The sequence below is a fragment of the Herpailurus yagouaroundi genome, unplaced genomic scaffold (assembly GCF_014898765.1).
Source record: "Herpailurus yagouaroundi ecotype Mexico unplaced genomic scaffold, PumYag 29, whole genome shotgun sequence".
Classification (NCBI taxonomy): Eukaryota; Metazoa; Chordata; class Mammalia; order Carnivora; family Felidae; genus Herpailurus; species Herpailurus yagouaroundi.
The window spans coordinates 65,156,830-65,178,901 of record NW_024412377.1 but is presented as its reverse complement, the minus strand read 5'-3'; the positions used below and the strand labels follow the sequence as shown (position 1 = coordinate 65,178,901).

At 48.0% G+C, this 22,072-nt stretch overlaps 1 protein-coding gene across 1 annotated transcript in view; it reads right to left on the bottom strand.

Moving 5' to 3' along the window:
• Positions 1–17,483, bottom strand: part of CPLX2 (complexin 2) — an 84,566-nt gene extending 67,083 nt beyond the window's left edge. Inside the window, exons 1-2 of the mRNA XM_040445588.1 lie at positions 17,240–17,483; positions 5,734–5,814 (exon numbers count right to left, since the gene is read on the bottom strand). The gene's annotated coding sequence lies outside the window, so the exon portion shown is untranslated. The remainder of the gene's footprint in view (positions 1–5,733; positions 5,815–17,239) is intronic.
• Positions 17,484–22,072: the final 4,589 nt, after the last annotated feature.

The following is a 22,072-nucleotide window of genomic DNA, read 5'->3' as shown; positions in this document are numbered from 1 at the left end:
CAAGCTCCATGCTCTCTGCTGGCCACGAGGAGGACACAGGACCCAAGCCATGCCAGCTAGTGCCCCTCCCGGGGCTGTGAATCATGCGTAGAGTGATGCAAGGAGGAACAAACACTGTGGCTGATGCGTCCCACAGGGGAGACTTGCAGAAACTGGCCTCAGTCCTGCTACCAGACCCCTGGTCTGCTTTGGTTCCTGTCCTTTCCTGAGCCTGATCGACAGGCTTCCTTTTGTTTCTGGGTGTTATCTGATAACCTCTCAATAACCCCTGCTTCTGTTTGATTGGGGCAGATTTGGTTTCTGTTGTTTGCTACTAACACCGATGCACAGCACCTCTCATAGGCGGTGTGGACTGTTTGGGTTCACACTGGATTCCCCTGAATGCCAGGCCAAGCTTGCACAGGCTACAGAGTCAGCTACAGAGAAAAGCTTTGGCTTTTCCTTACCCTCACCTCCTTCCTCCCCTTCTTCTGGAGCTGCTGGGTCATCCTTTGCAGCCCCAACCTCGCCAGAAACCAGAGGACTGGGATTTCTTCCAGACACACCCTCTGGGGGCAGCCCTGACCATAATGACTGCTGCTGGGCCACTCTCGTGGTCCCTGGACTCCCAGCTCAGTCTGGAGGCTCCAGGTCACCTGCCCAGCAAGCTGGCTCCTTAGGATGGGGCCACCTTTGCCTCCCCAGGACAAGGCTTGACCTGAAGCCAGCGGATGAGTCTGGAGACATCTTGTCTGTGGGCTCAGCATGGGCCCTGTAGCTGCAGGACCCCTTTCCATGCTTCTGCCAGACTGGCTTTTCTCTCAGTCATGATCACTTTTACCTTGTTTCCACACATGTATTCTCTTGTACTATTACTCACTTTATACTGAACAATAACAACACACTCACTTCTTAACCTTTAATACATGTATTCCTAAAAGGAACATGACATCATTTGCAAAAACAAGAAAGCTCGATCCTATTCTCTAAGTGGAAGGTAATGGTAAAAACGAGGACGCGGAAAATACAACATTGTTATTTAATTTCAACTAGAAGCTGCTAGAAACTATGGCTGGTGCCCACTCTGTGGAAAACATTGCCTCTTCAGCCTGTGCCTGCTCCGAGATCCTGTGGCTAGCTGCCCGTCCGGACTTGACCATGGCTGACCGCCTGGACTTGGCCATGGTTGCCCACTCGTACCCACCATACACTGTATTCCTGGCTGACTAGGCTTGGGCGCCTATCTTGTCCCAGTGGACGAGCTTGGTTCTAGGTCCAGCCATCTCAGGGAATTGAGAGAAGGATACAAGAATTAAGTCTTTAGAGCCCTTCCTGAGTGACAGACACGGATAGGTATTTTACACAGATTATCTCAGTTTTCCCCACATTTCAGTCATTCCTGTACCCCCTTCGTGATTTCTGCCATATCACTACTATTCATTTACTTTGTAGTTTTCTTTAAATTGATTTGCCTTTTAAAAAGCTCTGAATTTTCTTTTAAAAGGAAATGCTATATTATTTCCATAAATCACAGAATTTGGTGTGTCAGTTATATTTTTCTAACATGCACAATTGTGAGCTATTAAAATAATAAATGTTCATCCATCTACTACCTAAAATCATCGTGTACACCATCAATCACCCATGTACAGCCCTTGGGAAATACTGTAGCTCCTTAGTTAATTCTCACCTATCTCTAGAAGGATGGTTTATAGATAAGAATATGGAGGCTCAAAGGGGTCCCTTCCTAAAGTCCCATAGGTGGAAAGGCTTGAGGCTGAGATTTTAATCCAGACAGTCTAACTCCAAATGCCAAGGCTCTTTCAACACTAGTCCTTTCCAAATAGATTTTTTAAAAATCCAATGAATCTGTTAAAAATGAAAATGTGTTTGGAAATCTAATATATGAAACAGATAAAATTGGAGCTTTTAAAAATTATTCAAATAGGATTGTTGGGTGCAGAGATTCCTTTTTAAAAACTTCTCTTGACCAAATCCATTCTACAGTGGCCCTTGAGAACTGTCTCAGAAGCCCAGGACTCTGACAAATGTTATTTTGACCCACATGGCATCACTGTCTCTTGACTTCATTTAGTCCAATTTTCCCTGTGAGCCAAACTCCTGAGGGGCAACTTCTGGGTCTATGTTATCTTTCCTGGCTGGGCATCTCTCTCTTGGACCTTTGCCATTTTAAAATCTTAAAATTTTCCATCTTACTCTCTTGAAATCTTCCACTGGCATTGTAAGGCTTACTCTGACCTAATTATTCACTCATCAAATGCTGATGTCTAACCTGTACCCAGATTTTTAGATGACACAAGAAGAATAGATGTAGTCCCCTTGATGGGTTCCCAAGCCAGTGTAGGAGACAGACAGACACAGCCAAATGCAGTAAGGATTGGAGCAGTCCCTGTTGGCCTGAGTCTCATTGTTGCCTCTGTTCCTGGCTCCTTTCAGGACCTGGTTGCATCCTGTGATGAGCAGTGCCTGAGATGGGGCCAGTGAAGGGACCCCATTGGTGCCAGAGGTCTTGTCTGATTCCCCATTATGATTCCTGGGTCACCGTTCCCTTCATCAACTGATGCCTGATGTAAGTCTGGACTTTGAAATGTACCTTAATCAGACCCCCAAACCCTTACTCCAATAGAAGGATCAATTTACAATTGTGTCAGCATCTGCAATATGGAGCTCTGACTGGCTCCTGGCCTCAGGCTGCTTTCTCCCTTCATGGCAGCCTATGCCCCCAACCTAGAGATCTTCCACTGAAGTGGGTACCACTAAAGGGCCCTTCTCTGCCATGAAGAGAAGAATATGTCACTCTAAAGATAAAGTAAGATCCAGTCCAAATTCTGATAAATTTTAAAGATTTCTAAAGGAAATTCAGCTTTGTGGTGCCCCCCACCAAGCTAAGGTTTCTACCTTTTTTTTCTCAGTCCTATCTATGGTTCTGGTTATCTCTGAGATACCTCGATCTTTGGAAGGCCCTGAATGTTCCCAGGACATCATCCTTGGGGTCTCCCCTGTGCTGTGGGTCCCAGTCTAAGCTAAGCTTGAGTTCCAGGAAGCTTCTCCCTTGGTAGGTCCTAAAGTGGGGTCCATTAGCAAACTCAAAACAACTCAAGTCAATTAAAGCCAAGTCAACTTAGCTCAACTCAACTCAACTCAACTCAACTCAACCCAATGCATACTTACTGTGTATCTCTTTGACTATACATACTACCCTATGGGTAGGGTAGTTTTTGGAGAGGTAGAATACAACATAACAGCTGCCTATCCATCTTTGCCTATCTGTACTACCCTATGGATAGGCTCTAGTTTTGGGAGAGGTAGAACCCAACAGTTAACAGCACACAATGCTTATTCTCAAGGAGCTTTCTGTTTTCCTAGATTCCAGACTCTGACTTTTCTTTGAGCTGAGGGAACTCCTTGTACAAGGAGCTGGAGAAAAAGCTTCATTTTCTGGCCTGGAGACATCCCAACCAACAGTGTAATTCTTGGGGTCTGCTCTTCAAGACTTCTCAAACTACCCTTCTGGGGTTGTTTGATTTTAAGATTTCAGATTGCAGAGTCAGTTGGTCCCTTACTCTTTAGGATATGGTTCATATGGGTCCTGAGTCTTGCATTTATTCACAAACTTGCACTGAGCCCTTACTATGTGCTGGACACTTTACAGACATTATCTCATTTAATTTTTATAGCAATCCGTGTGGATGCAGGGCCAGTATGTGGTCAGTTGGAATTTAACCCAGCCCTAATTCCAAAGCCCATACGCTTTCCATGTCATTCCATGGTCTCTTAGAACAACTGGATAAAATCCATAATAAAGAATAGAGATCACCGAATGTTTAAACGAACATATTCCATATGGAAGGAAGGAGTGGATTAATGAATATTTTATGTAAAGCAAAATCTCATCTGACCAGTTTATTAGAATTCTTTGAGAAGAAAACTATATAGGGAGATAAAGGGTGACTTTCACAAAAAGCCTTTGTCAAGTTTCTATCCTAAAGCCTATTAATAAAATTGATTCATTATAGAATTGGGCAGAGGTGGGTGGTGAGTGGGAGGGAGTCTATTTTTGCATGGATAGAGAACTGGCTTAGAGACAAGAAAGAGAGGGTGGGGATAAATGGGTGCTTTTTCAAATGGAGAACTAGGGTTCCCCAGGAATTGGTGCTGAGTTTGGTCTTATATAATACCCAATGCACATGTATTGAGTGCCTAGTGTGTGCAGTTCCTGCAGTAAGTATTGGGGATAACCCCCAAACCAGACTTAGTTCCCCTCCTGGAGGAGCTCAAGGAAAGAGGTGCTCAGTGACATCTCCAAGGTTTCAGAAGACAGGAAGCTCCTGAGGGGCTGAAATGCCAAGACATTGGAAATAAAGCTGAAGAAGGTGGCTGGGAAAGGGGAAAGAGCCCCAGGCAGCAATTAGAAGTTTCGAGCTCTCGGACCAGCTCTGTCACTGACTCGCTGTGTGACCCTGGGCAAGGCCCTTCCCTCTCTGAGTCTCAGTTTTCTCTCCTATCTATACAAGGAAGGAATTGGACTAGATGCTCTGTAAGGGTGTGGTGTTCTGGATGGAGGACAATGATTTGAAATAGAACTTGGTTATGAGAAAGTCTCTCTTTCCTGTGGCCAACATGTCTCCTTCTGTCCCTGCACTGAGATGGGGGACCACTCTCTCTCTCTGTCTCTCTCATTTGTGAACAGTGAGGACGAGGCAGAGAGCCATGAGGTCTGTGATGCTGGGGCTCAGAGCCCAGCCTGGAATCCCTCAGTGGCATTCATTGCGAGTGACTCAGCATCATAAATAGCTCCCATCTGGATGAGCAACGATATCTATAGCGATCGAGCGATCTCTATATCCACACACACTCTCTCTGTGCAAATATGTGGCTCACTGTATGCTAAATACGAGGTGGCCTGGAGACGTTCCTCCTCTTAAAAGACTATTTGGTATGAAACTCAAGACTGTTTATTTAAAGAAACAAGTTTACAACTATGCACATTGGATTACTGGTAGTGGGTGGTGGGGAAGAGGCGATGTGGATGAAGGGCTGCTGGGTGTGATCCGTGCTTGGGGGCCACCCGACAGAGAGGCTGAGGCCAACCACTCCACCTTTATCCTTCTGTCTGCAGCAGGAAGGGTAGTGGACACCACACATGAGATGCTTGAAATCCTGGGGTGGGGGTGTAGGGATTGGTATAGTGTTGAGCTCATCAAAGCAGAAAGCCACAGTTAGCAGAAAAAAACATAGGAACTGGGGTAACAGGAGAGCCAGATTCCAGCCCGCTCTGCCCTGCCATTGATCTTGGTCAGTTCATTAATTCACTCATTCATTCATCAAGCATGTAGCAAGCACAGACAATATGCACAGGCCATATGGGGATAACAGACAAGAAAATGTAGGTTGGAATTCAGGCTTAGCCACCTGCCAGCTGTAAGTGCTTTCCCCTCTCTGTGCGTCTGTCTCCTTATCTGTAAATTGGGGATAATACCCCCTAAGGTTTTTTGGGGGGGAGCATCATGGAAGGAGATAATGCACAAGAAAGTGTTTCTCTGTTGTAAACAACTCTGAAAATGCAAGCTAGCACCATTCCACCATATTGCCCAGTTGATTCAGCTCCTTTCTAATTAGGAGTGGTCTTGGTGATCACAGAGGGGAAATGTCATCATGACCCCCTTCACTGGGGCCCCAGGAGTGGGGAGGCCTGAACACCATCCATGGAATGACCCTGGACAGTACTCTTACCTTTGCTTCTTGGCTGAGCTGAGATGTAGGGGCCTTCAGTCAATGAGCAGAGCAGGTAGCATGCCAGAGATGCACAGATCCCTGGAAGAGAAGAGAGGGTGTTGAGGGGTAAAGGGAGAGGACTTTTGGGGTGGTTGGCTTTCTGAATGGGCACTGAACCCCAGGCCCCACTAAAGACATACTCTTGCTTCTCCTGAGGCCGCTACTGATCCCCTGGGTTTCATCAAGGGGCTGGGCAAGATGGGACTCTACCCGGCATCAGACCCAACCCCGGGCCCCACCTCACCTACTCCCCTGACACCAGTTGCCCATCTCGGCCACTGGTTCAGGCAACTCTTGTATGGTACCACTGACCACACTGCTTTCTGGCTTAAATGTGATCTCTGACTATGTCAATGGATGGGATTTACTGTCAGTCATACTTGGGTTTGAATTCTGGCTTTGGGAAAATCCATTACGTCTCCCCAAGCCTCAGTTTCCTTATGTATAAAATGGGGCTACTAACCGCACCAACCCCCTACATTAAATGCCGTATAAATGCTGGTTGTAATTACTGTTGTCAGTGTTGGCTAAAAATATCTGGGAAGATACCTATTACATTGCAGACCCTCAAATTTTAGTTACCTGCCTCTGCTTTCTCCTAGGAGGCACCAAGCATTCAAGGGTACATTCCATGACTGTATCCCGAGCCTTGCACAAGTCCTGACAGAAAGTGGGCACCCATTAGACATTTGTTGACTGAGCGGTGCTCAGCAAGTTTGCTAGGTCTGCTCTCACAAAGCTGGGGCTAGTGAAGTTGATGTTCTCCCATTTTACAGACAAGAACACAGGCACACAGAGGGGAGGCCATTCTGCTCCACCTCCCACCGGGGGAGCCTGTGGAGCCAGATCAGAACCCTCAGTCCCCGCTCTGCCCCCTGCTGCAGTCAGGGCCTCTCCTTGCTGGGCACCAAAGCCTCGGCAACTTCAGGGGCCTGTGCACAACCTGGTGCCACCTCCTCGACTGTTTTCCCTTCCTCCCGTAACCACAGTCCTGCTGTGACTCAAGAAAGGGGAGATTCTGGTGTCGTTTCCAGAGGTGGGGACTGAGGATTTGCCCTGGATGATAGACACAGTATAGGTAAAGCAGGGGCTCCAACAATCAGCCCACTCAAGCCCCTTTCTGTGACTGGTCGTCTTCTGGGACCACCCTGGGACCACAGTACCTAACCCTTTGGCCTCCACTGCTCCAAGGCATTGCTGCCTCCCGACACAATGTCCTCCACCCCCAATCCCACCTCTAGACTAGGAGCTCAGCGAGGCAGGGCCCCGCTGATTCCCCAGGGCCTGGCACTTGGCGGGACTTGACAAATATCTGGTGGGTGAGTGAATGAATGAGTAAATAGTGGCTGAATGGCTGTGTCAGGCCTTGTTCTAAAAGCTGGGGACACCGCAGGGAAAAGGACAAGCATGCTCCGGCTCTCAGAGCTGAATTTAAAACGAGCAACTGGATTAGAAACAGGGCAGATGTTACTGTTTTCTGACTGGCTAGGCGGGGAAGTGGGCCCCCTGACTGCCCACGGAGCATCTTAGAGCAAAGAGTGACCTCCCTGGCCTCAGGCAGGGCCACAGGCACGCCAGGTGGGGAGGCCAACCTTTAAGAAGGCCAGGAGAGAACGGTGGCACAATTAAGTATTGAATGTCTACCTACTGCTAAGTTGCAAACAGCTGGCACATTTCCTGGCCCAGAGTAGATACTCTTTTGTGCAGTGAATGAACCCGTTTGTTCAATGCCTGGGCAGAGAGTATGTCAGGATGACTCAGGTCCAGGGGCTGGTGGGAATCAAGGGTGCTGACGACCAGAATGATGATGATGTACACTTGAACGGGGCTTCACTGTTCTCGGAGCCCTTTTGCACAGCGGTTACTATTCTCCCGGCGCAGGTGACGGATACACTGAACGTGCACGTGTTAGCGAGCACGCCGGTCTGGGCACGGGCGGCACTGACATAAACAACAGGGCAACGGCCGCACTTTTGCTGTATCTGTGATGTACCAAGCCCTTCACATCCACGATCTCCAATATTCCCATTAGCCTGGCAAGGCCAAGGTCACAATCCCCATCACACAGAGGAGGGCACAGAGGCTCAGAGAAGTCTTGATCTTGCACAGTTGGAACCTGGGTCTGCTCTAGGAGTGAGATGTAAAAAGCCCACAGTCTAATGGGGACACAAACAGGAAAGCAGATAGTTAACACACAAGGTGACATCCCCGGAAATGCAGGCTCGTCAGAGGTGCCTCACTGCCCGGAGGCCTCAGGGAGGGCTTCCCTGAGAAGGTGAGTCTGAAGCTGAGGCTTAGAGGACAGAGGAGCAGGAAAGGCTTTGCAGGCAGAAAGAGCAGCATCTGCAAAGGTGTGGAGAGAGCATGGTCCCACTTGGAGGAATTTGGCTTGGCTAGATCCTTGGGGACAAAGATGAAGCTGGGAGGTTGTCGGGGTCAGTTATGAGGAGCTTTAGGGGGACATGGACTTTACCCAGAGGGTGATGGAGAGCCACTGCAGGGCTCAGCTTGTGCCCTAGGGAGCTCCTTCTGAGGGCAGGGTCTGGATTGGAGGGATAGGTAGCAGGACCTGTGCTTGATGAGGTCTTGAGTAGAGGGAGAAGTAGACTCTGCCTCCTGGCTGGGGCGGTGCATAGAGGTGGAAGGTCTGCGAGACTCAACTCTCCCATTGGCTGACCTACCCCGCGGAGTTAGAGGTCCTCCTCCAGGCCCCAGTGAGGAGTCTGTCCTGACGACAGGTCCTCATCTTTACCCCAGGCTCAGCAAAGCCCTCTTCTGCCACCTGACTGCTCCCAAATCGTGTCTTAGCAACCTCACAGCTCTCACCTTGGCAACACCAGCTTCTACACTCCCTTCCTCTGATTAGGCTGGAAAGGAAGGCGGATCTGGGATGCCTACTGTCCAGCAGACACGCCCAGGGAACCAGCCGGGGCCGCCCACAGCCGGTGCCACTGGCTTCATCAGGTGGAGCCTGGCCATTCAGATGCAGGAGGTGGGTCTGGACACAGGACGGGACTCTGGACAGAACCCTTGTGAGCTGGCTTCTGACCCAGGGCTGTTGCTCTGTCTGAGTGACCTTGGACAAGTCTCTTCCTCTCCCTGAGCCTCAGGTTTCCCTTCTGTAAAATAAGGGGGTTGAATAACACTATCTCTAGAGTCTAATATTATCTTATTCCATTTTTAACCTTTTCCCATGGTTATTGTTAGACGCTCTGTTGCTGGCACAGATTTTGGTTTCAGACCCTAGGGCTTTAAATCCTGGTTTGCTTAGCCAAATCACTACCTCTCTGAGCCTTGACTTTTTTTCCTCTGTAAAATGAATATATTTCATGCTATCTTACCCAGGGAGTTATAAGAGTCTGTTGAAACGGTATAGATGAAAGTGCTTTATAAATGGCAAAGAGCTATACAAATGTTATCTATTTCATCACATGGGCTGTACTCAGTAGCCATTTATTGAACCCCCTCCACCCCTCTCACCACTAGCAACAATCGCAAGCATTTATTGAACACTTACTACGTGCCGAGCTTTGTGCTGAGGTTTTACTAGTATTATCTCATTTTATTTTCACAGCAACCGTATAAGGTATTTGCTATTATTTTTCCCATTTTCCAGGTAAATAATGGAGGACCTAAATGGTTTTGTATAAGAGCCCAGCCAGACTCCCTGGCTTTACAACTTGACCGTTTAAAATGTACTGAGTTGGCCACCTCGGGAATCTCTTCTCCCTCTCTTGGGTTTTTCCTCTTGCCTGAAGTCAGGATCTAACTCGGGGTTTGGTGGGCAAAGGGGCAGCACTATCATTTATTGAGCATCTTCAAAGTGCCAAGAATTGGCCAGCTTCTCAGGCTTTTACATGCTTGCCAATCCCTTGGGGGTCTCATTAAAATGCGAATTCTGATTCAGTGGGTCTGCCATGCGGCTAAGGTTCCGCATTCCTAACAAGTTCCTAGGAGACAGCTGATGTTGCTGGTCCAGGGACCATACTTGGAGTAACCAGGTGCTAGAGGGCTACAAATCTTATCTTATTGACTCTTGGGGACCAGGTCTTCTTAGCCCTGGGGTCACAGATGGGGCAGATGAGGCTTGAGAGGCACTGAGCCTCACTCAGGGTCCCAGAGCATACAAGGGGTGAGTTTGAACTTAGGTCCACTTGGGGGTATGTGGCTCCAGGGCTGCCTGCCAAGTGACACCTCCTGGCTGTGGGTCCCCGCTTGGGTTTCTGTCCCCACAGCCAGGATGGAGTGTGGTCTCTGAGGCGCCTACTAGGGACTGTTTCTTACTTTCAGTCTGTCATGAGCCGTCCCATTCTGGATGCTGGCTTCCGGTGGGAACAGGGCCCCGGCCCAGGAAGTGTTCCTGCAGTTGAGCGAACATCTCTGGGTCAGGATTAGATCCTGCACGTGTCTGATTCACCCCATTTGTCTTACCCCCGAACTGGCTCTTTTAGAATCCTGTCGTCATTTAAACATTTTAATATTTTCTTCATTATGGATTCTTTGGCTCCAATTTTGTTTATAAAAAAATACCGCACAACATGTTATTTATCTTGACGGCTGCATTTTTTGGCACGCTTCTACATTTTGCACCTGAGGCAGGTGCCTCTCTCCCTCGCCTCACCCCCCAGTCCAGCGGCCTTATGTCTTCTCCCTCCCCTCGCTGCCTCATAGCATTAGGGATGCCGCCTGCAAGGCACGGGGCGGTGCCCACCCAGCAGCCAGCCAGCCGACCGATGCATTTATTTCCCAGCAGGGGAACCCATCACTTTTTTGCCCTTTGGCTGACCTGCTCTAGAGATGGCAGCAGGAACCGTAGGCCTAAAGGGGGTCCAGGTGGTCACTTTGATGTGGGCTTTGCCCCAGCAGGCCCCGTACCGGTGATGAGACGGAGAGAAGACTCTTAGCTACGATTTAGATGATGCCACCCCTCTGCTTCACCCAGTCGTCAAGGCCCTGCCTGCTCTGGCCCCGGTCAACCTCTCTGCCCTTATCTCTACCACCCTCTCCCTCGCTGGCTCGACCTCCGTCATGCACCTTTGTCAAGCTTCTTCCTACGTCAGGACCCTTGCACTTGTCCATAGCCAGCTGCTTCTCCTTGTCCAGATGTCAGCTTTGATGCCTGTTCCTTCAAGCCCTGCCTGCCTTATGTAAACAGCCCCAACAGCCCCTGCCTCCTTGACACACCCCTCTCTTATTTCCTTCCTAGCACTTATATAACTTGGTGGAATGATTTTATTGTTGACTTGCTTCTTTTCTGTCTCTCGAATAGAACGTGAGCTCAGGGACAGCCTGGACCTTATCTTGTCTGTCTTATTCTTCATTGTCTTTCCAGCTCCTCCAACAGCTACTGGCCCATCACAGGTGCTCAGTGAGTATTGAGGAACTGGTGAGCCATACCCTGGGCTTCAGTTTCCACATTTGTGAAATGGGATTACAACCTGAACCCCACATGGTCAGAATCAAAACCAAAATGACCCAGTGGGGCCAGCGGTGTTATCCCCATTGTTTAGATGATGAACTTGAAGCTCAGAGAAATGATGGGACTTGCCCAAAGTCACCGGCAGGATGTGCTGGGGCTGGGGCTGTCTCCAGGATGCGCCGGGCCCCACGCCCTGCCTGGAGCAGGCAGGCATTCAGGAATGGATAGCTGCATCCGAGTTCCTCTGAGTGTCCTGCCATCTGCTACTTGAACTGCAAGACCCTCCTTGCCCGCCAGGCTGTCACAGCTTCGTGACGAGTCAGAGACAGGAATTCTAATGGCTGTTTTCTGGTGGAACACAAAGGCCTGCCTCTTGCAAATGTAGAGATGCGTTTTCTCCGCAGTGGCAATTACCACACTGGATGTCTGGGGAACGCTTTTCATCTTCCAGGCACTTCACCAAGATTAACTTCTGAACCTACGCAGCAATGCTCGTTGTAGCTTGAGTAGGTGTCTGGGGCAGCGTGGGCGGCAGTGTCTTCGGTCACAGGAGGACCTGGGGTTCAGAGGGCTGGAGGCCCCCAGGTCAACATCTCTAGGAGTTTGGTCTGTTTTCTCGAGAGCAGCTTCTCCACGGTCCAAAACGCATTGACCTTCTTGGGAATCCAAGGCTTCTGACTTTCCCTGCGTGATTTGATTTAGTCGTGCGGTCCACAAACACTGTGAGTTACCGAGGCCTCCTTCTAACCCTGAGAGTGAAACGGGGGAACAAAATACGGACTGTCCTTCCCTTGCTATGATATTGAATCAGTCAGGGAGACCGAGGACAGCGTCCCTCCTATAACTGGCTGTGTGACTGTGGATAGGTCCCTTTTTGGGCTTTAGCTTATTCTCCTCCCCACGATCCCCTGCTTAAAGTCCTTTAATGGCTCCTTGTTGCATACAGAGAAGGTGAGCATGCCTGGCCTGGTCTTCAAGGTCACTCAGAGCTGGGCTCCTACTCGACCTTTTCCACCAGAGGCTCCTGCTCTCGGACGTGCTCCATTTTTATTTATTCATATGTCACTTTCTAGGTGCTTTCCAGGCACTGTCTAAGTGCTTCCCCAAATTTAACTTGGCTAACCCTCACAGAAATCCCTTGAAATTAGTATTGTGATTCTCATCGTCTCCATTTTCAAGATGAGGACATTGAGACGCAGAGTAGTTAAGTAACTTGTGGAAGTCCACACAGCTACTGAATGGCAGGGTTGGGATTTGAACCCGGACAGTCCGGCTCCCATTTCAGGCACTCTGTTGCTGCTAAGTTGCCTTTCTCTGTCCTGGGCACCAGCCCTACCCTCTCCTTTTCTAAGTGCAATCCAACAGCCATGGCCCACTTCCACAAACCCCTGCCCAGTGCCTCCCAGACTGAATGAGTTCTTCTTGGCTCTGTGTTCCCATAATGCCTTGCACATCCCTCCCCATGGCCGCCCTTCCCACAGGGTTCTGTATTCTGGTTCATGTCCTGTCTCCTCTGCTGGATGCTGAGCATCTCAAGGGGTGAAGCTGTGTCTCACCTTCTCTGCCTGCTCGATGCCCAGCCCAGCATACTCGTATCACCCATTCCTCAATGCAGTAACCAGAGGCATCTTTTTAAAGCAAAAGCAGTTTTTATCACGCTCCTGCTTAAAATCATCCAGTGATAATCCACTGAATTTAGAATAAAATCCCAAATCCTGACCATGGCTTAGAAGACTCTGCATGATGGACTGGTCCCTGCCCCCTCTCCACCCTCATCTACACTGGCCCTCTGCCTGTCCCCAAAGAGTCCAGGCTCACATTTAGGGCCTCTTCCAGAGCTATTTCCTGAGCCTGGAATGTTTGGCCCCATATCCTCACGTGATTGACTTCTTATTATTTGGGCCTTAGTTTCATGTTGCCATTTCAGACAGACCTTCCCTATCTGTCCTTCTGTATGCTTAAAAGTCTTCACACTTACTTTTTAATTGTTATTAATGACTGTGTCTACTGCAAGTTTATAAGCCCCATGGAAGCAGGGATCTGAGGTGTCTTGTTCAGTACCTGTAACCATACCTGACACAGAATAGCCACTCAAAGAGTAAATGTTGGAGGAAGTATAAATGCTTATCTGTTGAAATTCACCTAGGCCCAGATAATATAATACAGGTTTCCCCTGCTATTTGAAAGTGGAGCATTCTTATGAAACCTTTTTAAAACCCAAATGGTGTAAAGCAAAGAAGCAATTATCTTTCTGTAAAAGTGAAATCCTTGTCAAATTTCTTTTGGCTAGTGAAAACAGGTACTAACATAGGTCTTCCATAAAAGTGATACGACATAAAGTGAACTTTCAGATAGTGTGGAAAAACCTGTATTAATATAATTATAATATAATATAATATAATATAATATAATATAATATAATATAATGCAATATATAATATGATATAATATGATATGATATGACATGACATAATATAATATAATATAATATAATATAATATAATATAATATAACATAATATAATATATCTGAACTGGTCTCACCTCAGGCTAAAAGCTGGGATAATTTCATAAGCTGAAATTCACTATCTTTATCACCTTGCCTGCAATCATACTCCCAGACATAAGGCAATTTTATTGACCATTCTCTGCTGACTTCCCTTCACGAGGGATGCTTAGAACTCCTTACATGTGCCTTAATTGTCCACCTAAGACTCAGGGAAACTTGTGAGATACTGCCTTCCCCATTTTGCAGGCAGGGACATCCCTGAAAAGCAAAATGCTGACTTGTGAAGTGCCCAGAGCCTGATGGGAGCACACATACCCGTCACATCCATCACATTTCATCAGTAACAGGAGAGACTTCATGCTCCAGAAAGGCACAAGAATTCTGCGTCCTGCCAGGACTTGGGCCAAACACTGCTCATATCTCAGAGAAATGGCGGTCTGTCGCTAAGAGGAATGTGCAGCCCAGTTGGGGGCAAATGGAAAAGAGAGACTTCATATTCATCTGGTTAAGACAGGCAGGATGAGCAAAAATACAGAAATAAGGTTTGGGTGTCTGACTGCAGAAATGTGTTAATGAGAACCAAGGGGAGAGACAGGAGATGCACGCAGTGGCCAGAATATAGGTACCACCATTGTAGACTTTCTGTGAAAGGATATGGAAGGGAAATGAGTCAAGGTATCTCAAAGACCAACTGCCACACATTGTCATCCTCTTGAGAACCAGGAAGGACATTTCTTGCCCCACTTTCCCTCCTCCTTCCAGCCTCTTTGAGCTCTGGAAGGAAATGGCATCCCAGTTTTAGGGGCTGAGAAACTCTAAGACCTAATCTTCTAGGCAGAATGGTGAACTGACAAAAACTCTGGATTATGAGTTCAAAGGTCTTGGCTGTGGTCTCAGCACTGTGGAGCTTTGGGCAAACTCCTTCCTATCTCTGACCCTTGTCTTCCTCATCTGTAAAAAGTGGCTGTTGGGTTTGATGATTTCCAAATCCAGGATTTCCATGACTTCAAGCCTTCTGTTCTTATAAGCTTATAGTTCAGATTACTTTGAAAGAGAAGCTCTCACTTTTGTCTTTTGCTTTATGGGCTCAATTTGTCTTTTGACTATTGTCTTGCAAATAGTACTGGCCTCTAGCCACAGTGTAGGCAGTGGAGATAAACAATTCTGGCTTTGTAAAATCTGTTGAGGGCTGATGTACCCTCCATTTTTTTTCTGAAATAGTTTCTCTAATGCACATGGCTTATCATCTTAGGGTGGATCTCTCGCAACACTTTCTGCTAAGGACAGGAATGTTCAGAACAGATTGAGGAATGAAAGTCAGAGTTTGAGGTAGAGACTTCTAAGGTAGAACAACATTTGAATGGCAGGGTGTTGTTGTTGTTAAAATCCTTCTGCACTAAGTGATATGATGTCTTGGGTTTGCTTCAAGATATGTCTCTCTCTCCCTCTGTGTGTGTGTGTGTGTGTGTGTGTGTGTGTGTGTGTGTGTCTGAGTGTGATGAGAGTGGGTGTGGGTAAAGATGAAACAAAATTGGCCAACCGTTGAAGCTGGATGACGGGTATGTGGGGGTTTATTATACTATTCTTTCTATTTTTTAAAATATCATTGAAATATTTCATCACAGAAGAAGGCCCTTTGGAGACTGGCTTCAGCTTTTCTCTCTACTCTCATTTCACACTCCCCATCTTAAGGACTTTCTGGCGCAGTGACATCACCCTGGTGGCTCTGATCTCACACCTCTTGGCCTTTACACACAGTTGCAAGTGTCTGAGGTACCTTTCCTCTCCTTTCCCCACAGCTCACCGCTCCTGCCTCTGAGATCCTATATAGCCTTGTGTACTCACCTTAGTGTAGCACTTAGCACATCATATTGCAACTGTCTTCTGCTTCCTTTGCTGCTCTGTGTCCTCCTCAGGACACGTCTCTGTCTCCCCAGTGCACAGCCGGTGCACACAAGAAGTCTTCAGCGCATGTTTACAGAGGGAATAGTAGCAGAAAGGATAGCTCATTTTTTGAGTACTTATTGTGTGCCAGGCACTTCCCTAAGCTTATTATATAGGTATTTCATTAAATCCTCACCACAAGTGGGTACTATTAACCTGTCTGATCAGAAGGTCACTCTCCCAAGGTCACATGCTAGGAAGTGACAGAGCCGAGATTTGGACTCAGAATGGAAACAACTCTGCTCTTCTCCTGGTATCTGGGGTTTTAAAACACTTCCCCGTGAATGTTACACAACAGGCCCAGGATTTTGGGAGCTCGGGCTTTAGGCCCAATTCTACTTAATTGCTAAGTGACCTTGGGCAAATCACCTCTGCCCCCTATACCGGGACTCCCGGGTCTCTGGTTGAGACTACCCGGGATTGAGAGGGTCACGTGAGGCAAGGGCCCTCCCAGCTTCAGCTCACAGAGAAAAGGTTTCCTCTTCCACATTTGGTTTTCTCCCTCTGAACTGGCTTCTCTGTTTGGGAACCTCCCAGCTTCTCATGTTCCTTCAACCTCTTTTCTTACTACCTGCAGCCTCCCAGAGCCAAGCCTAGTTCACAACCTGCTGCTTCTGGGGTCTCTCCCTTCCCCCATTCATTCCTCTCCGGCATCACTCCGGAGGCGGGGAGCGGAGTAGCTGCCCAGTTCGTGAGGCTTCCCCGCGGTTTCTCGGCCCCCTCCCCCCACGGAAACTCAGCCTCACACTTTCTAGGGATGTTCCGGGGACAGCCTGAGTCAGTGATTGCAGCTGTCAGCCTCGGGTATCTGTGTGAGGCTCTCTGAAGGAAGTCCATGGTCCTGAGTTAGGGTGGAAGTGGGGGTCTGGAGGGAAGAAGGGGCAGCGCACTCCTCCCTTCTAGCCTAGGCCCAGCCGCCCCACTGGAGTCCTGGACCCTTCTGTGCCTGTCTCTCCTTCCACCCTCTTTCCGACTTCCAACTGGGACCCGCCATTGCACGGCCAGGCCTTGGTGAACTGCAGACCCAAGCCAGAGACGCGCGATTGTGACTGAGCTCCACTCCCCAGCTCGCCCCAGACACTGCTCTGGGGAAGCCGAAATCCCCGATGCAACCACCCACCCGCAAGGAACGCGGGAGGCCCCAGCCCCACGGCTTTGTTCGCGGCTCGCCAGGAAGCAGGCGGCCGGTAAGAGCTGTCTGCCACCGCGGTGTTGACGCGGGGAGCGGAGTCCACGGGGACGAGGGACTGTCCTCGGAGGCCGTGGCACTGAACCCGGACCCAACGAGGAGAGGAGCCGGCGGATGGCCGTTGTAGGCAGGTGCAGTGCTGACCTGAGGAGAGGACCCAGCTGGGCGAGGGGAGCTGTCCCCGAGGTGGTGCTGAAGCGAGAAGGGGCCCGTGGCTCCCTCCGCCTCTCCCCGGAAGAGCCGGTGGCGGCTGAGAGCTACCGGGAGAAGGAAAGAGGACCGGAGGAAACCACCCTCAGGGAGCTCGCCGGCGCGGGGCCTATGGCTAGGGTCTCTCCGGCGAACCTGCTCCAGCGGAGGAGGTGGCGGCTCAGCAGCAGAGAGCGAGCGTGCGTTCTACGAACCTGTTGGAGGCTGCAGCTCCTCCGCGGCCGACCAGGGCGCCCGGGACCGAGATTCTGGCGCGCGTCTCCTTCCCCCTTCCTGCACTCCTCCGCGGAGGCGCTCCCTCCTGCCTGGGCTAGCACATGTGCACACCGGGGGCGCCCAGCCCCTCTTCGGTCCGCCCCGAGTGTCAGCCGAGCTGCAGGGCACAAAGCCGAGAGGCCTCCCCCAAGGGCAGACCCGCTCCCAGGGAGACCCAAGCTTCCTGAGATAGGAGGCGGGGGCTGGCGACGGGGACCAGAGATGGCGCCAGCAGTGAAATCAAGAGGGAGACATGGGGGGAGCTCTCCATAGAGTCAGTTTTGCCCTGAAGTTTGGGAACATAGGGTTCTGTCACTTAGAGAACAAAGGGCTCCCTGCCTTGGAAGTCTCTCTTCCCTGCCCCCCTTTTCTGTGACCAGTTAACCAAAGGCAGGTTTTGTACTTGCTCTGTTGAAGTACCTGTAGTACCATGTCCTAGAGAGGGCTTTCCAAGCCTTCCATATGTACAGTGCATTCATAAAAAATACAAACTCTTTGGTGTGGTACTGAAGGTCCTTCACCAGGAAGACCCAGGCTGCCTTTCCAGCTGTTTCCAAAAGGACAGAAAATCACTTATTCTGAACAGGTTCACCCCAGTGCCTTATCATCTGCTGCTCCCTGGGGCTGGAACATTTTCCCCCTTACTACTTACACTTTATTTGTAAGTTAAAGTGTCCGCATTCTCAGTGAGAACTTCCCTGATTCCTAAGGCACAGTCACTCCCTCCTTAATCTCCCTCAGCCTTTACATCTCTCTAGGAGACTTCTTATCATATTGTATTTAAATTACTTAGGCATCTATATTCTCAGTTACCAGGCTCATAAAAACTGGTTCCATATTTTATTTTTCTTTGTATCTCCAGCTCCTAGCACAATGACTGACATACAAGAGATGTTGAATTGTGTCTGCTGAATGTATGCACACGTGAGAAGCAGAGGTCAAAGTAACTTCCTTTCCTTCAGTGTTCATTTGATTTCTCCCAACCTCATCTCTCTCTCCCTCTCCCCACTCCCATGTCTCTTTTAATCACAGCCTGTAAAACCTCATGTGGGGGCATCTCTGTCTAACCCTCCTGCCTCATCACTACCAACTCTCTCCTGACTTAGTAATTCCATCTGCAGTAACCACCATTTTGTACCAAGTTGCTTAATTTTTTCCCCCCTGTTTCTCTACTTAGGACTCTTTTAACCTTGGTCTTTACATGGCTAAATCCTTCTTGTCTCTTGGATTTTGGCTCAAATGTCAGCTCCTGAAAAGACCTTTGGCCACCCTATATAATATTTGCTCCCCCAATTACTCTGTAACATTATCTACTTCTTTTTGCTTAGTAATTACTACTCTCTGAAATGGTTTTATTTATGGATTTATTTGTTTATCATTGGCTTTCCCTCAACTAGAATTAAAACTCTACTGGGGCAAGGATCATGTCTCTCTTGCTTGCTGTAGTATTCTCAGTGGCTGGTATCCTGAGAGGAGCCTACCTCACACCAGGGCATCTATAGTCCCTCTCTCCCTAGAAAGGCTGGAGCTATTATGCAGGTCATTGTGGGATTTACTATTAGGTATACACCAAGTAAGAATGTTTGAGGCAAAAGGGTCACACTGATATTCTATGGGATGAAAAAGAAGAGGAAATGGAGGGCCACAGGTACGTGGCTGTGACATGACAGCCCCTTCTCACCCTGGATGGCATGGCCATAACGACGACAACTCACTTCACAACATGCAAAACACTTTCACATCCATAATCTCATTTGGTATTCACTGAAAACCTCTGAGGCCAAAAGAGGCAGGCCGACTTGACCAAGATCACACAGCTTGCAAGTGGTGATGCTATTCTCAGAACTGTGCTACGTGCTGGGCATCTAGAACTAAGACATGCCTCCTGCCCTCCAGGGCTCACATTAGTGAGAGACACAGGTGCATAAACAATGGATTATAGTACAATTTGATGAATACTCAGCAATGATTTTCAACCTGGAGATGGGTAGGGTGGGGAAGAAATGGATAGGCTACCAGGTCAGAATAAACCAAAATTCTTTCAATAACCATTACAATTTGTACACTTCCCAGGTGTCAGGTGCTGTACTAAGTGTTTACACACTTTGTCTTGACTGATCGTTCCTTCCTATTTCTATTCCCACTTTGTGGAGTTAACAGAACCTTGAGAAGGTTAAGTAACCTGGCCAAGGTCATGAGGCTGGTAAACAGCTAAGCTTGAGCTTAATCTGAGTCTGTTTGACTTGAACCCTGAATTCTTAGCCATTAATGCACCCCAGACATACTGAATCCAGATGGCTGGTGAGCAGGGTTGGCACAAGATTTGAAGGTGATTCTTAGGTTATTCTGTTGTATCTTAACCTCTACTGAGAAACAACCATACGGAGAGTGCTGCAAAAAGGAGAAGAGGGAGAGATAAACCTGCATGGAGGGAGGAGTTGCAAGAGGTTGGAACTGGATCTTGAAGGATTAAGTGGGAGTTTGTAGGCAGACAGCAGGTGAAGAGTATTTCAGACAGAAAAAAATGGAATATTCAAGGGCCTCGGGGTGTGGAAATAAAGGGACTCTCAGTGGTTTGGTGAGTATGGAGTATGAGACTGAGATAAGGGATGGGGGCTAGGAAATGAGGCTGGAATCCAGTTTGGACTTGGCTTATGCCTTTATCCTACAGGCAGCAGACAGCCACATTGAAAGGCAAGAGCTCTGTTTTAACAGCTGCTATCATTACCTTGATTATCCTACAGTAGCAACATTGGACCAGTGCTTTACAATTTGTAAAGTGCTTTCTAGTAACAGAAATATCACTCTGGAGTGATGTGGACCCGAAGCTCCACGAGGGCATCATACCTATGGGTTTGTTCTTATTGTTCCCTAGCACCCAGCAATGACCACGGATGCAGTTGCTAAGGTAGTATTTGTGGAAGAGGAAGAAATTGGAGGAGTTCAGTTTAGAGGCTGCTGCAATAATTCAAATAAGAGAGAGGCACCTGGGTAGCTCATTGGTTGAGCGTTCTAGTCTTGATTTTGGCTCAGGTCATGGTTCATGGGTTCGAGTCCCACGTTGGGCTCTGCGCTGGCACTGCAACGCCTTCTTGGGATTCTGTCTCTCCCCTTCTCTCTCTGCCCCTTCTGCACTCTCTCAAAAAAAGAACAACTAAAAAAAAATAATTCAAATAAGAGAGAAGTGATGAGAAGTATCACTTAATCCAAGAGTGCAGAATTCTTTGACTACTGACTCTGGAAAGTAAAACCTTATTGCCCTCTACCTTGGAGCACCTTGGGGAAGCTGGAATTTAGCCCTCCAAAATGGTTGCTAAATAATTGCAACAATTTTCTTCTCCAACGTAAAGAAAAGCGTACTGGCCCCCAGGTGGCCAACACCCATCCAAGCCAGGATTTCCTCTGTTGTATGCACTTTATGTCTTTTGGCTCTTGGAGTTTTGTCCCGATGGTCTCTATTATGTGGCAATGACATTATATGCCGTCATTTGTTTCAGTGTTTTAAGGGGCAATCACCATGCTAATGAAACTCAATCTTGGCTCAAGAACTAGCTTCCACCTTCTGTTTCTCCACCCCTCTGGGAAGTCCACATGGACCCTGATATGGCTAACTTACAGATGGCTGACTTGCGTTAGGCTCCGTTAAAGCTCTTGACATATATTAACCCTATGAGGAGGGTATGATTCTTATCCCCACTTTACAGATATAGAAAAGAGAAGAGACTTGCTGAAGGTTGCATGCTGACAGAGGCAGGTTTAAACCTTGGCTGTTTGACTTGAGTCTGCAGGCTCCAACACTTTATCTGACTGTCTCCTGGGTACAGTCTTCCCATTCTGTTTCCTCCTAGACCTGTGTAAGCCTGGATAAATAATTTCATTTCTGAGGGCCTCAGCTCCCTTTTCTGTAAAATGGGGATAAAAAATAGGTACCAAGGAAGGTTCCTGGGTGAAATAAATGAGGTAACATATGAAAGTATATCAATGGTGCTGATTCCTTTCCTGGTCTTCCTCATGTGGACGAGTGGTTCCACATCTGCCTAGACACTGGGGCCACAAACCCAGGGGGGCAGTATAGAATTCTTCCTTTCTCTCAGCATCCAATCCGTCAGCAAATCATTTAAGCTCTTCCACCAAAATACATCCTAACTTAGTCTACTTCTCTCCCTCTCCACCACATTCCTCCCTTTCATGCCATCATGATCTCCTGCCTGGACTGCTGTTAAGTGTCTTAACTGGTCTCTCTGGTTTCATTCTTGCTTCTCAAAGTGATTTTTAACCTATATATCTTATAAAGAAAAGAGCACAAGTCCTATAAACAGTTTAATTAATTATCACAAAATGAGCACAATTGTGCGACCAGCACCCAGATAGTAAAATGGAACAGTATGAGTCCTCATCATGGCACCCCAGTTGCTACCCCCTTACTCCTCCTCAGAGGTAACCCAGTTTTGACTTCTGGCACTACAGATTAATGCTACTGATTTACGAAATCATGGAGGATGTATGCTTTTGTGTGTGGCTTCTTTTGCTTGATATCGCATTTGTGAGATTCATTCATGTTGTTGCCTGTGTCAGCAATGTCTTACTTTTTATTACTGTGTAGTATTCCACTCTATGACTGGATCTCAGTGTTTTGATTGATTTTTGGGTTGTTTCCAAATTTTGTATAGATCTTTTGATACATATGGGTAAGGGTTTTTGTTGGGTGTATTCCTAGGAATGGAATAAACGGGTAAAGTGTGCATATATACAGCTTTAGTAGACACTTTCAA